The sequence below is a fragment of the Paramormyrops kingsleyae genome, chromosome 23 (assembly GCF_048594095.1).
Source record: "Paramormyrops kingsleyae isolate MSU_618 chromosome 23, PKINGS_0.4, whole genome shotgun sequence".
NCBI lineage: Eukaryota > Metazoa > Chordata > Actinopteri > Osteoglossiformes > Mormyridae > Paramormyrops > Paramormyrops kingsleyae.
The window spans coordinates 3,474,055-3,487,305 of record NC_132819.1 but is presented as its reverse complement, the minus strand read 5'-3'; the positions used below and the strand labels follow the sequence as shown (position 1 = coordinate 3,487,305).

Genomic DNA, 13,251 nt, shown 5'->3' with positions numbered 1-13,251 from the left:
CAGGAATCATTCTCGTAGCCCTCCGTTGCACCTTTTCTAAGACAGCAATGTGCTTCTTAAGGTATGGTGACCAAACCAGCACACAATATTCTAGGTGGGGTCTTACCAAGGAATTATATAAATGTAACATCACCTCCCTTGACTTAAACTCCACACACCTAGAGATATAACCCAACATCCTATTGGCCTTTTTTATTGCTTCCCCACACTAGCGAGAGTGGGACATGGAAGCATCAACATACACACCGAGGTCTTTCTCGTAATCAGCTACCTTTATTTCGGTGGAACCCATAAAATATTTGTACTTTATATTTCTGCTCCCTGCATGGATTACCTTACATTTATCTGTGTTAAATTTAATCTGCCAGGTATCAGCCCAGTCGCTAATTAAATCCAGATCCCGTTGTAGAAAGCTTGTTAAAGCTTGCTGGGGTGGTGTTTAATAACTTTGACCATTATATTTCTTCACAAGGTGAGCCTGTGGAACTTGGCCTGACCTGATGTGTCTTTAAGGTCAATCCATAATAAAACCTGCTATGCAGAGTTATTTGGGAGGACAGGTTCAGAGTCTAGAGATTCTTTTACCGGCAACATCGGCATGAAAAGTCAACCTGCCAGACAGGAAATGCCACATGTGCCCTTAAAGGCATGCAAAGCATTTTTGGTAGATATCAAATCGCTACATTCAGTGAGTAATCAGTATTGTTTGTGTTACCGAAAAATCTCATTTTTGTATTAAAAAAGCATGGATATAATTCGAGTTTTTATTTATTTATAACGTTTTATTGCTTTTCCTTAAATTATTTTGAATTACTTTATAAATTAATAAAATTGTAGGTGATTTATTTTTTGTGAGATCACTCATCACTGCATTCTTAATGATGATCCTGAAGGTCCCAGGAAGGGGCTCAGGTGTCCCCTGGTTCCATGGTCCATGTGCAGAGCAGTTATGTTTGTCATTGTTGGGCACCATCGTTTGTTACCTGTCAGCCGATCATCTGTTTATGAACAAACTTCAGGGTAAAAATGCTGTCACAGCTTAGTGCTCATCATTAAAAATGTATCTATTCATTTTGGCTACTAGTACATATACTTATATTTATATACCAGTACATACACTTATTATATTTACTGTTTTAACAGACACTTGAGAAAGCAGCAGCAGCCCATGGAACAGTTGGGGTTATGGGTCTTATTCATTACTAATTTAGTTATATAGCAGTATATCAGTAAGCTATATTCACACGTCCAGTTTTGAATTTAATTGACAGTTGTAAATATCTCGTATGTCTAATTTTTCTCTTGGCTTAAGTACACTGGAGTAAAACTAAATACCACCAACCTGGTTGTGTGGAAAATAATTTGAAATTAACTTATTTTTTATTCCCCAATTGTAATTAACTTCAAAGAGTACTTGAGCCAATGAACTAAAGGTAACTACTTTCTCAGTGTGACCTCCAGTCCTGAGCGTAGATTTATACTGATATAGACCAGCTGTGTGTGGGGGCTGCTTCAGGCTTCCAGTAGCTTGGCAACTGCAATCAAATAAACAAGACAAACCCCCCTCCCCCACTGTGTTTCTGAGGTAAGATTTCACCAAAATCTCCGGAAATTGCAAAAACAAAATCGCATTTAAACACCATGGGGTTAATTTCCTGTCGTATTTTGATCACGTTTCTGATGCCCGTGGCAGTCAGAAAACATACCAACTACCACGGGCCTTCAAAAAACTGGCGCAGATTAAAATAAATGTTTTCATAGCTACCATTCCATCAGCGATAGCCATCACCTATGATAGCCATGTTACTCACAGGGGCCAACTCTGCTAGCAAATTACTGCTACAAGGAACCATTGTTCTGTCAGTGTGTTTGTTACGCAGTGCCTCTCCCTTATATTGTCCCTTTTGTTGACAAGATTCAGTTTGGTTTTTGCCCCAATCATAAATAATATAATGTGTGTTTATACTGAATCTGGGACATATACGACCTGATATAACAAATTCAGAACAGGACTGATTTCAGCAGTTATAAATCACAGAAGCAAATGAAATACAGGACAAATTACTGAGCCTGTTACAATGTGATCAATCCTAACAATTAAACCATGTGATTTGTGATGTCATTTTTCCCCAGAATGTTATGTTTTCGTAAGTGGGAATCAGAAAGACTTTCTCTTTCGCTGCTGACATTTGCCGCCTGGCCTGGGATATTCTTAGCTTTTTGTGTGAGATCCAGCCCCACTTGCAGTTTGGTGGCTCAGGAGCGCCTCCCATCTGTTCTGTGGATGTATGCTCCCATGTAAGTCACGTGATTTTGGAGAAGCCGCACTGTGAAAAAGAGAATGAGAAACCTTATTCATTCCCTGCTGCCTAGTGATGAACGTGTCATTGCTGACCAATCAAAAAAATACCTGCTGTCCCTGCTCAGTTTCAAATGCATGCAAACCATTATGCCTGGGTTTGTACCTCCATCTAGTGGTCAATTAAAAAACAGCTATCACAGTCTGAAATTGTGTATATAAAAAATAGTGACGTCATAAATGGAACCAAACTAGCTATGACACATGCAAATACGCAGGTACATCCAATGTAATGCATAACATAACATTACTATTACTTAACAACAGAAATACCATACACAGCTTTTATTCTGAAATACTGTGGTCTGTGGTCACATGGTTTGTGGTCACATGGTTTGGGTCACATGGTTTTGTAAGCTGGTTTGCAGGGATGCTTTTAACAATGCCACAACAAAGCTGTATGTAGCAGAAGTGTAACTTGTTACATGTAGGGTGTATGATACTGACAGCGAAGTGTGGTGGCTCACTGGGTAGCTGCCCCCGTGCCTCATCTCCAGAGCTGGGGGTTCCAGTTCTGCCAGTGGTCTTTGTGTGAGTCTCCTCCAGGTCTGGTTTCCGCCTATAGTCAAAAAAATGGAGTTAGGTGAAGCTGCACCCCTGAATGACCCATAGTGAATGTGGTATTTCATCCATGGTGTTTATCTGCCCATTCACCATGTACTGGAAAGACAGCTAGACGGTGGACAGATGGACACTTACATTTTTTCTCATCACCAAAAGGGGGCGCCACACACTCTAACCAACAGGGTCACACTTAGCAGGTTTTCATTTCACTCATGGTTTTCCCTGTTTCAACGCTGCTAAGTAAATCACCCCTGACAACAGACAAGTCCAACAGCCCAAGCTGCAGGATGCTACTAAAGTCTGTGTTTACACAGCAAAATGTTCTCACACAATACAAATATTACATTATATTGCCAACTGTATGTAACTGTAAATATGAGCAACTGTATTTCACTTTGCCAGTAGCTAGACATCGCCGGACAAACATTTTTCAAAACGGTATTTGAAGAAATCTCCAATTATTAGCAATGATGAAATATGATACATATTTACTGTACTGATGCTTGAAAATATGTCACCTGTCCTCTCTCTGAGCCCCATGCAAAACAAACAACAAACACAAGACTCACACAACGCACACAATCCCCAACAGCGACACGGGTGTGTATATATGCATATACTGTATTTTGCAAATCCATGTGTGTATATTATTGATTGCTGTTTTTATGTGTTTGTGTTTTTTTTGTTTTTGTTGGTTTGAAAAGATTGACAAAAGGGAGTCAGTGAATGCATGGTGATTGTTCTTTGTCTTAAATGTGTGTCTGTGTCGATTGCATGGGTGTGGTGGTAATTGTGTAAAGTTTCATAACTGACATGGTGTCCGCATCACTCTGGAAAGCCCCACCATCCGCCCCCCTCCCTCCTCACTTTCTCTTTCGCTGTCGCACCCAAGCCAGCTGTGATACGACACATAAGCCACGGCGTCAAACTCCTCAGGGCCAAACCCAGGCCCCGAACCCGGATCCCATGACCTGGAAAGAGTGATATCTGAGCTCCCATTACCTACCAGGGACATGGCGCCCTTTCACTATAGTCGTTTGGCCGCGTTTGGGATTTCTACCACCTCTGCGTTTCTCCCTATGAGCAAATCCCGTGGGTGAAATTATCGGCAGTCAAACTAAAGGGTTACATCATAAGTAATGTATGTGTAACCCTTGTTTAGTATGGGGGCTACATTACAACATTGATGGGGGCATACATTTTATATGAATATTTGTTTTATAGTATAATATTACAACACATAAACGAGCGAAATCGCATCAATGTTATGAAGAGTAAGCAAAGGTATCATAAATGAAGCAAGCGGCAAGAGTTTGCCCCCGCGGTCCACAACCTCGTCACTGGTGCTTGGAGAACCTGGTACTGAGGTGGTATGTGGTGTAAAAAGTTTGACAAACACTGAAATCGATTGAAGTAACAAAACAGGGGGTGTGGTAGCTTAGCAGGTAGCGTTGTGCCCTGAAGCCCTTGTCCGCCCCAAACACAATGAGCTGCGTTGCATGTGCTGTGTGTGCGTCCTCCCCTGGTTCTTGTTGGCTTCCATCCCTCTTGCATGAGACCAGAGTTCCAGGTGAATTAGTGACTCTGTTCTTATAGTGCGCGTGAGCACCCTTAGATGCTCGTCTGCCTTTTCCCAGCTGCCATATAAATTCTACTTCCTGGAATAAGCTTTATATCTATGTTTTTATCAGAAATCGAGGGCTGGATGGATTACAGAATAACCCATAATATTTTATAAGCATCTCCTGTAGAGATACTTCCGTGTTGCTCCCAAACACAGCTGCAGTTCAGCCCCTGTATTCTTCACCCAGTGATAATACCACATGGCTCCAAAGTGTTCTGGACCTCGCAACAATCAATAATGCCAAACAACTATGCATATTTAACACAGACATATATATTTTTTTGTTTTACAAGGCTCCCACAAGCCAGTGGAGATAATGTAAAAAGCAAATTGTTTATTTTTTTCTGTAACACCTGTTATGGTATTACTGTTAGTTGGAACTGCACGCCACTGGAACCAGTGAGAGTCTCATGTGTTAAATGCAGGGTTTGTCTCAAAAAACTGCAGGAACATCAAATGCTTAACACAACTGCCTCCATCAACTTAGCGTCTGTAGAATCTGCATGGAGCGTCTGCCAGTCAAAGGACAGAAGCTACCTGGAAACCACAAGCAAAATGTATATTGTCTGAGGGTCAATGGAATGAAATAAATTATATAGGACAAGCGGTGCTTTTCAAGGGCCTCCCAGCTATGTACTGGAAAGGGGAAGGAGGAGTTCTGTTCTTTGACCACCTTGATGAGGTTAATATCTTGATGTTTCCCGCAACCCTTGTCACACTGATAAAAGCTAACCTGGGATCAAAAGTCTTTTGATTGTTATACATCAACACCGAAAAATTCCTATAATGCAAACTAAAAACCAGAATGTAAAATACGTCTACTGACCAGAGAACGTATGTAACATTCTCAACCGGATTATCCTGCTGTACCACCCTGGACCAAATTTAGCCATAACAAAGGAATACTTCAGGTTTACTTTCGGTTTTCATCAAAAGCATGACAACAAATATTCCTTGGTAGTATCCAGTTGAGTTCTTAAATTAAAGCTCATTGGCTTTAAATGCATGTTGATCTTAGTTTCAGTAGCAGAGGTTACATACCACTGCAGCGAATTTCTGTGGGTTTATAAAGGTGAACAGCTCAGCCATGGAATATTAACCCCCCACACATAAATATTTTACATATTGACGCGTATAATGTAAATGACCCTGTGTTATATATATATATTTTTTTTTTAAAACGCGGGTATTCCTAGCACTCAGTGGAAATGACTCATGTGAAAATGGGTGGCAGTTTCATTTCAGCTTGACTTCATGAATCACAACATGCGCGTGGCAAACTCCCCTTTTCGCGAGCGTGTTCGCTGAGCAAAGAGCGCCACTTTCTGGCATTGCCCACACACTCCAGTCTTACGTGACTGCAAGATCATGACTCTGCACAGAAGCGTCTGATCGTAGTTAAGTTTGGACATTGGTTGCCATTAGATCTGCAATAATCTTAACAGGATATAGCAATTCTAATTAGTCAGTTTTGACGTTTTCCTCATAGTCTTGCCCCCTTCCCTGCTAATACGATTACATCCACCCCAAATATTAGCAACTGGAACCTGCCGAAAGCACCACTATAGCCTCCACCGCAGCGTAGAGAATAAGCGATCTCATCTGCCATCTAGTGGTACTATAGGGGAAACCCGAATGGATCTGAAGTGGGAAACAAGTGAAATATCAACCAAAAGCCACTGTGACCCCTCTGTGATCTGTGGTGCTACCTCACCACCAATATACTTCACTTCACAGGTAGACAGCAGTTAGGTTTGCATATGTGCCAGGCTCACTCAGGCCACAGAAAGATGGTTTCTGTACCTTGTCTGGCATGTTTCTAGTCCCCTGAGGTGGTTTGTCATGTGGTGGGTGCAGCAACGTGCTGTATCAACACACACGCTTTACCTCTTCTTGTCATTTAAAAAATACCATGATCCTAGGAGCTATGTTGTGGGAGGCAACTGCCCCTGGTGGGGTTTCCCAAGGCAAATTATCCTAGGTGAGAGACCAGACAAAGTATGATTCAGAAGACCCCACCATGATGGAGAAGTTTAAGGATCACATAACCTCATCCAGATTAGGGAGCCTGGTCATTGGTTCTCTATCCATGAGGCCTGACTAGACATAGCCTGAAAGAGTTAGATGGGTGCGCCCCCTTGTAGGACAACCACCTTTGAGGCACCATGTGGGTTGGGTGTTTTGTCGATCGGGTGGCCTTGGAAGACCGATTGTCGGTTATTGAAACTGACTTTAGGAACATGGAACCTCTCTGGTGGAAAAAGAGCCTGAGTTGATGCAGCAGGTAGAGAGATAACGACTAGCAGAGGTGGAACGTTCTGGTCCACAATGTAAAAATCCAGACCAAGATTTTGCTTCAACCAACCAGCTAAGTACAAAGAGTCACAGTCACAAAAACATGATCTACTTCGGAATTTTCTGAACTATCTGAACCTGGAGTGATGCTTTACTATTGGACGTTTATGCTACTCGGTTTGTCCATAACAAGCACCATGTTCGAGCACAAGGATGATCATAAGTGCACTTGACACCAGGACACCCTAGGTTGTAGATCAATGATCAGTTTTATAGTAGCATCATCAGATCTGTCACCATATGTCTTGGGGACTTAGATAAAGAAAGGAGCCCAGCTGTCAAGTGATCACCACCTGGTGTAAGTTAGATCAGACAGGAGGGTGAAATGCCAGACAGACCTGCTTGACCCAGGTGAGGATATGCTGGGAACATCTGGCAGAGGCACCTGGGTGGCAGATCTTCAGATCACATGTCCAGCAGAACTCCTCTAACTTTCTGAGGACATTTGAAGACACTGAGCATGAGTGAGTCACGCTCCGGGCCTCCATTGCTGAGGACGCTGTGCACAAATGTAGTTATAAGGTTATTGGCGCCTGTCGCAGTGGCAATGGCCAAAGCAGGTGGTGGACAGCAGCAGTAAAGGGAGCCGTCAGGCCAAAGAAGGAGGTCTTCCATACTAGGTAGCTCAGAGGTGTAAAGAGTACCTGAAAACCATACTTGAGTAAGAGTACAGATACCTTACTGTATAAATTACTCCATTACAAGTTACAAGTCACCAATTCCAATAAGACTTGAGTAAAAGTCGTAAAGTATCCAATTTTAAAAGAACTTAAGTATTTTACTCGTACTGAATGTAGGCTCAAAGAACACCAAGAAATGTGGAAAACAAGGAACTATTTATTTATGAGGCTTTATTTCCTAATATAGACATTAAATTGAACACCTCAATGTTTCAAAATGGCAGAAGAAGAAAATAGAACAACAAGTCAGTCTCAGTCAAACTCAAATGTTCAAAAAAAAAGGTAAAACAATAAAAAAAACTAATAAAAAAACAAATTCAGAGCTGACTTTAATGGTGTTTTAAGGGCAATTCTTAAGGGCAATTCTTAAGGGCATTTCAAGCAAAAATGGAGCACTCATATTAATAAAATAATGACTTGAATTACACCATGATAATTATCAATATCGTTTGATATGATCATGATAAAAATATTTTTGCTATATCGCACAGCCTTAATGGATGCTACCACAGTGGCTTTGCTAACTAGCTAATAACTAGTAACCCATAGGAAGCAAGCTGAACAGTCGTTTGAGCAGACAGTAATATCTGATGACGCACAAAGTCTTTAAGTGTCAAGTCTTGTTAACTACATGGAAGCTATATTATCAGCAAGAAGGTCTTTACCTAGTTACCATAGTTTTGGTAGTGAGTCGGCTAGATAGTCAGCTAACTAATGGAAACGTTTAACCAGCAGCAAAACAACCACAAACAACCATGCGGGTCCCACAGTAAAATCTTTGTGCAGTAATTGACAGTCAATAGTGTGTCTAGCAGAAACATTAACAAACAAAATAATAAATAATAGATAGCACTGTTATTACACTGGGACACTAAAGATTTTTAACTTAATGACATAACAGGTACTACAACGATTCCGTTCTGCGAGTTCGCTTTGGCTTCCGCTTTAAGACGTGTTGGACAAGGGCGTGGCTTTCGCGGTACGAATGGGCCGGGTTGGATGTGGGCGGGGTTGGATGTCCAACCCCGCCCTCCTGCAGGCTGCAGCCAGACATACTTGACGAAATTAGCCGTGGTAGATAAAGATCCTAACTTGTCGCATGCAATCACAATGTAGCGAGTAACGGTAAGCGTCCGTTCAAATGTAGTGGAGTAAAGAGTACATATATTCAGTCACAAATGTAGTGGAGTAGAGAGTAAAAGTTGCTTATATTTTTGATACTCAGTACAAGTACAAAGTAGCCAAAAAAATACTTAAGTACAGTAACGAAGTCCATTTACTCAAGTACTTTACACCACTGAGGTAGCTTCTGTAACTCCACAGGCAGATGACAGGTACTACCAGGCCATGTGGACTGCAGCATTGGCAGCTGCGGAGTGTGGGTGCGGTTTGGAGGTCATGGAAAATAACTTTTGGACGGCCTGCGAAAGATTAGGGCAAACTCTGGGGCAACTCAGTTGGGGGATGCAGGGCTTTGCCCGTTCTGTTTATAACAGGGATGTAGTAGCGTCAGCCTCAAGTAGAGATATCGTCAAACAGTGGATGAGCACTTTGTGATTCACTGTCCTGGGAGGAAGCAGAGTCAGATAACTTGAAGGAGGACTTGCCTATCACTAGGACTAACTTCTTGGTAGTAGGGCTTCAGGGGTGGAAAAGATTCATTTCGAGTTCCTGAAGACTCTAGATGTTGCTGGGCTGTCTTGGCTGATACACCTCATCAACATTATGAACTGAAGTTTAGGGATGGTGCCTTTGGACTGGCAGACTGGGCATGGGCGTAAATCCCGGGGGGGACGGAGGGGACATGCCCCCCCCTATCCGAGGGTTGTCCCCCCAAAAAAAATTATAAAAAAAAAAAAATCGCACTATCTATTGTGAAAAATATATGTATGTATACCCAGTGCTTGAAGTGGGCCGGAACGCAGCGGAACGCAGTTCCGGAACTTCTGTATTTTCGTCTTTTGGGTTCCACCACTTTTTTCTGCGTTCCGGTACTTACTGAAACTGATCCGACGCAGCGACAATGGCCCGAGAATAGACAATATCACAAGACCGATAAAAGACTACATTACCCACGAGCCACGACAGTGTCCTATCATATGCATCCACTGAGTCCCAACCAATCGCATCAGGGAAGCAATGCAAACTGTTGCAATTTATTCTGTGAACATCATGATGACATTGTTCACTGAAAAACTCAATAAAAAAGATACATAAAACGGAAGTGGTGGTCGCCTTTGGTGGTCCATGAACTAATCATGCTAGCGTGGCTAAATAAAGCAAAAAGAAAGCGGCATGGAAGCCCAGAAAAGGAAACAAATAGCGAGTATGAGTACTCAGCCGCCTGCCGTATTCCATTTGTGAATTAGAAAAAAGTAGCCTATGCCTATAGGTTATTGCTTGGAAGAATGATTAAATTAAAATAGTTTTTGAACCAACACATCCTAAACACTTGATTTTTTTTTCACCGCACAAATGTCAAATGTCGGAAAATTAGAGTTCCTGCACTTATTTTTTCCCACTTCAACCACTGTGTATACCTAAAATAATTCTGTAAGTAGAAAAAAAAAAAACAAACGCAAAAAATGCATTTAGAAGCAGTTGAGTTCCCCCTCCCCTTCCTCATAGTGGTTTGGCCAACTGCCTGCTCTCACAGTTCATCTCACCTACTCTACACACACGAATCAGGTGTGTGGCTGCGGCTCAATTAATGTTGAACTGCAGTAAGTAGGGTATTTTATTCACTTTAAATAAAGCGATTCTCTTTAATGTAGTTGATGCAGACTCATTCATAAATTAGTTGCGGCAAAAATGCTGATTACCGATGTAATTTTCCATGAATCTGCTATATTAGCGATTAAAATATTACTTATCTAGTTAACGTTAGTTTGTTTACAGTAGCTTGTTGCATAGTGCACTGCAACTAACAAACCAAAGCCGTTTCCCATGCATTGTTTTATTTGTGACGACTTGGCATAATGTTAACTTAACATAAACGGCCACAATTAGCATATTGTTTAGCTGTGCATTTACTAAATGAGCACTGTGCTATGCCTGAACTGACCCCACTGTATTTAGGTATGTCACAAAAAATTTCAAAGTTGTTGGATTTTTACAAAAATAGAAGAAGAAAGGGCTCGATAAGACATTTCCAATGATACCAAGAACTTCTTTCTGTGATGAATGGCAAGAAAGTTATGGGATATTTTGTAACGCCAATTAAGGCTTATTAACGTCCACTTATTAACAGATAAAACAATAGAGAACCATACTTGACTTTGTGACCTGTTTATGGTGTTCAGAAAAATGAGCATAACTCTGTTATTGTTTATCAGATTTTAATAAACTAGGTATCATTAGAAAGCTTATTCCTTGCCTAACAGTCTCAGATACACTGAAAATAAAACAAATAATTATTTAATTATTTTAAAGCTGTAAATTCCATGCTGAAACTCTTGCTGCACTGTTCACCACAAAACAACATGGCCGGCTCTCGCGGCAGATCCAAAAAAGTGAACTGCTGATCGATCAATTCTGCTCAAAATACGCCTAAATACAATAAACTAACTAAGAAATATAATTATCATAGTTTGAAGAATAATTCTGCTTACCTTTATTGTCCCAACGAAGGTTTTAATGAGTGAAATTTTCGGTAAGATCGGGAGGAAATTTCGAAGTTATCAGAAAGTCAGATGACCGTGTTTTGAATGGAAATCCCCGGCTGAAGGTGTGTTTTACGTTATCAGAACGGGTTACCCTAATAGACACAAAAATAACACAACAAAAAGGCAAAAACTATTGGGATACCCTGGTGCTCTGGGGAATGGCGACCAAATTGAAGACGAGGCTGCCTGCCAAAGCCCCTATGGCGCAGAACTGGTGATAGTGACATACCTACTGTATTTTTTTGTATAATGAATTTCTATTATGCATTAAAACAGTCGTTTAAATTTTATTGTATGTTGATGGCTTGACTGTAAACAACATAACAAACAATGCAATAAATAGTTTTGAAGAAAAATCTGCTTTGTCATTGAACCTGAGAAAAACTTTGAAAATAACCATAATGACGCAGTCTCTTGCTACAATAATAATGATAGAAGCAAAGTTTTTCATTGTGGGGACATATCTTTATAAGTACAATTTGACTGTATTATTTGTGTCCCCTTCAAAAATTGCTGATGAGAAATTTTATATTTATTGTCCCCCCCTACTGTTAAATGAAATTTACGCCCATGAGACTGGGGCAGTGGTCCCAATCTTTAACAAGGAGGACCGGACCTTCAGGGGATCACACTCCTCAGCCTCCCTGGGAGGTCTAAGCTGGAGTACTGAAGAGGAGGGTCTGTCTGTTAGTTGAACCTCAGATCCAAGAGGAACAATGCGGATTCTATCCTGGTTGTGAAATGCAGGACCAACTCCTCACCCTCACAAGAATACTGGAGGGTTTGAGGGAGTTTGCCCAGTCAATCTACATGTGATTTGTGGACATGGAAAAGGCAGATGATTGTGTCCCTCGGGGGTGTTTCAGGAGTATGTACTATTCTGTGATAATGAAAAATGGGCCAAATCAGAAGGCAAAGTTTACTTGTTGATCTACATTCCTGCCCTCACCTGTGGTTGCAAGTTTTAGGTTGTGACTAAAACTACGAGATTGTGAATACAAGCGGCGGAAATGATTTTTCTTTGCAAAGTGTCTGGGTTCGGCTTTAGATATCAGACACACGGGAGGGGCTCAGAGTAGAGCTGCTGTTCCTCCACTTCGAAAGGAGCCAGTGAGGTGGTTTAGCTGTCTGGCTAGGATGCCTCCTTGCAGAGGTGCTTTAGCCGTGTCCAACCAGGAGGAGACCCAGAACATGCTGGAGAGATTATATCTCTCGACTGGCCTGGGAACGCCTTTGTATCCTGCTGGTGGATCTGGAGGAGGTAGCTGGAGAGTGGGAGGTCTGGGCATCTCTGCTGCCCTCATAACCTGGACCCGGATGAGTGGAGGAAAACAGATGGACGGATGGATGGAAGGATGGATAATAAAATCCAGTAATAGTTTTGGCATCTTGCAGTGCCATCTTCCATCACATTAAGTATAAATGAAACAATCAGTATATGTAGCATAACAGCAGTAACAGATCTTGCCAAACTAATTGTATTCATAAATAATCACAGAAACCTGGTAAAATTGTGGTTTTATTTTTAACAGTTACTAAAAGGAAGCACATATTTAACATTATTGCAAAGCTTACTCTTAATTTTATCCCACCACCGACAAGGTTTTAATTAATTTAACAAATCAACAAACATCTAGATGTCGTCTACATTAGGGATAACGTTTCTTAAAGGCGAAAATATATTCTCTACTTACCACTAGATGTCGCTGCTATACGTAAAATAGCTTATAACAACGCTCTAAAATAAAATCTTGAGCGATAAATAGTTTCTGTGCGGACTAATAGTTTTTAATAACCACAATTAAATTAAGTTAAATGAAATGAGGCATATTTAACCATTTCCATGAAATCCACAAAAGCAATTTCTTCTATTACTATTAGCCCGTAAGAAAGTGCATTTCAGGATACTTTCCGGAAGGGGGCGGCAATAGCTGCGGGCAGGTTGCCCAAAGGACCTGCGTTGTTGAGGAACTGAAATGACCATCAGTTTTCTTGGTGGGGGGG

At 41.2% G+C, this 13,251-nt stretch overlaps 1 long non-coding RNA gene across 1 annotated transcript; it reads right to left on the bottom strand.

Annotated features, from left to right (window-relative positions):
- Positions 1-794: 794 nt before the first annotated feature.
- Positions 795-11,440, bottom strand: LOC140581940 (uncharacterized). The gene is made up of 3 exons (XR_011984990.1): positions 11,194-11,440; positions 2,807-2,918; positions 795-2,327 (listed from the first exon to the last, which is right to left on the bottom strand). It is a non-coding gene; the product is annotated as an uncharacterized lncRNA (long non-coding RNA).
- Between the last annotated feature and the right edge of the window lie 1,811 nt (positions 11,441-13,251).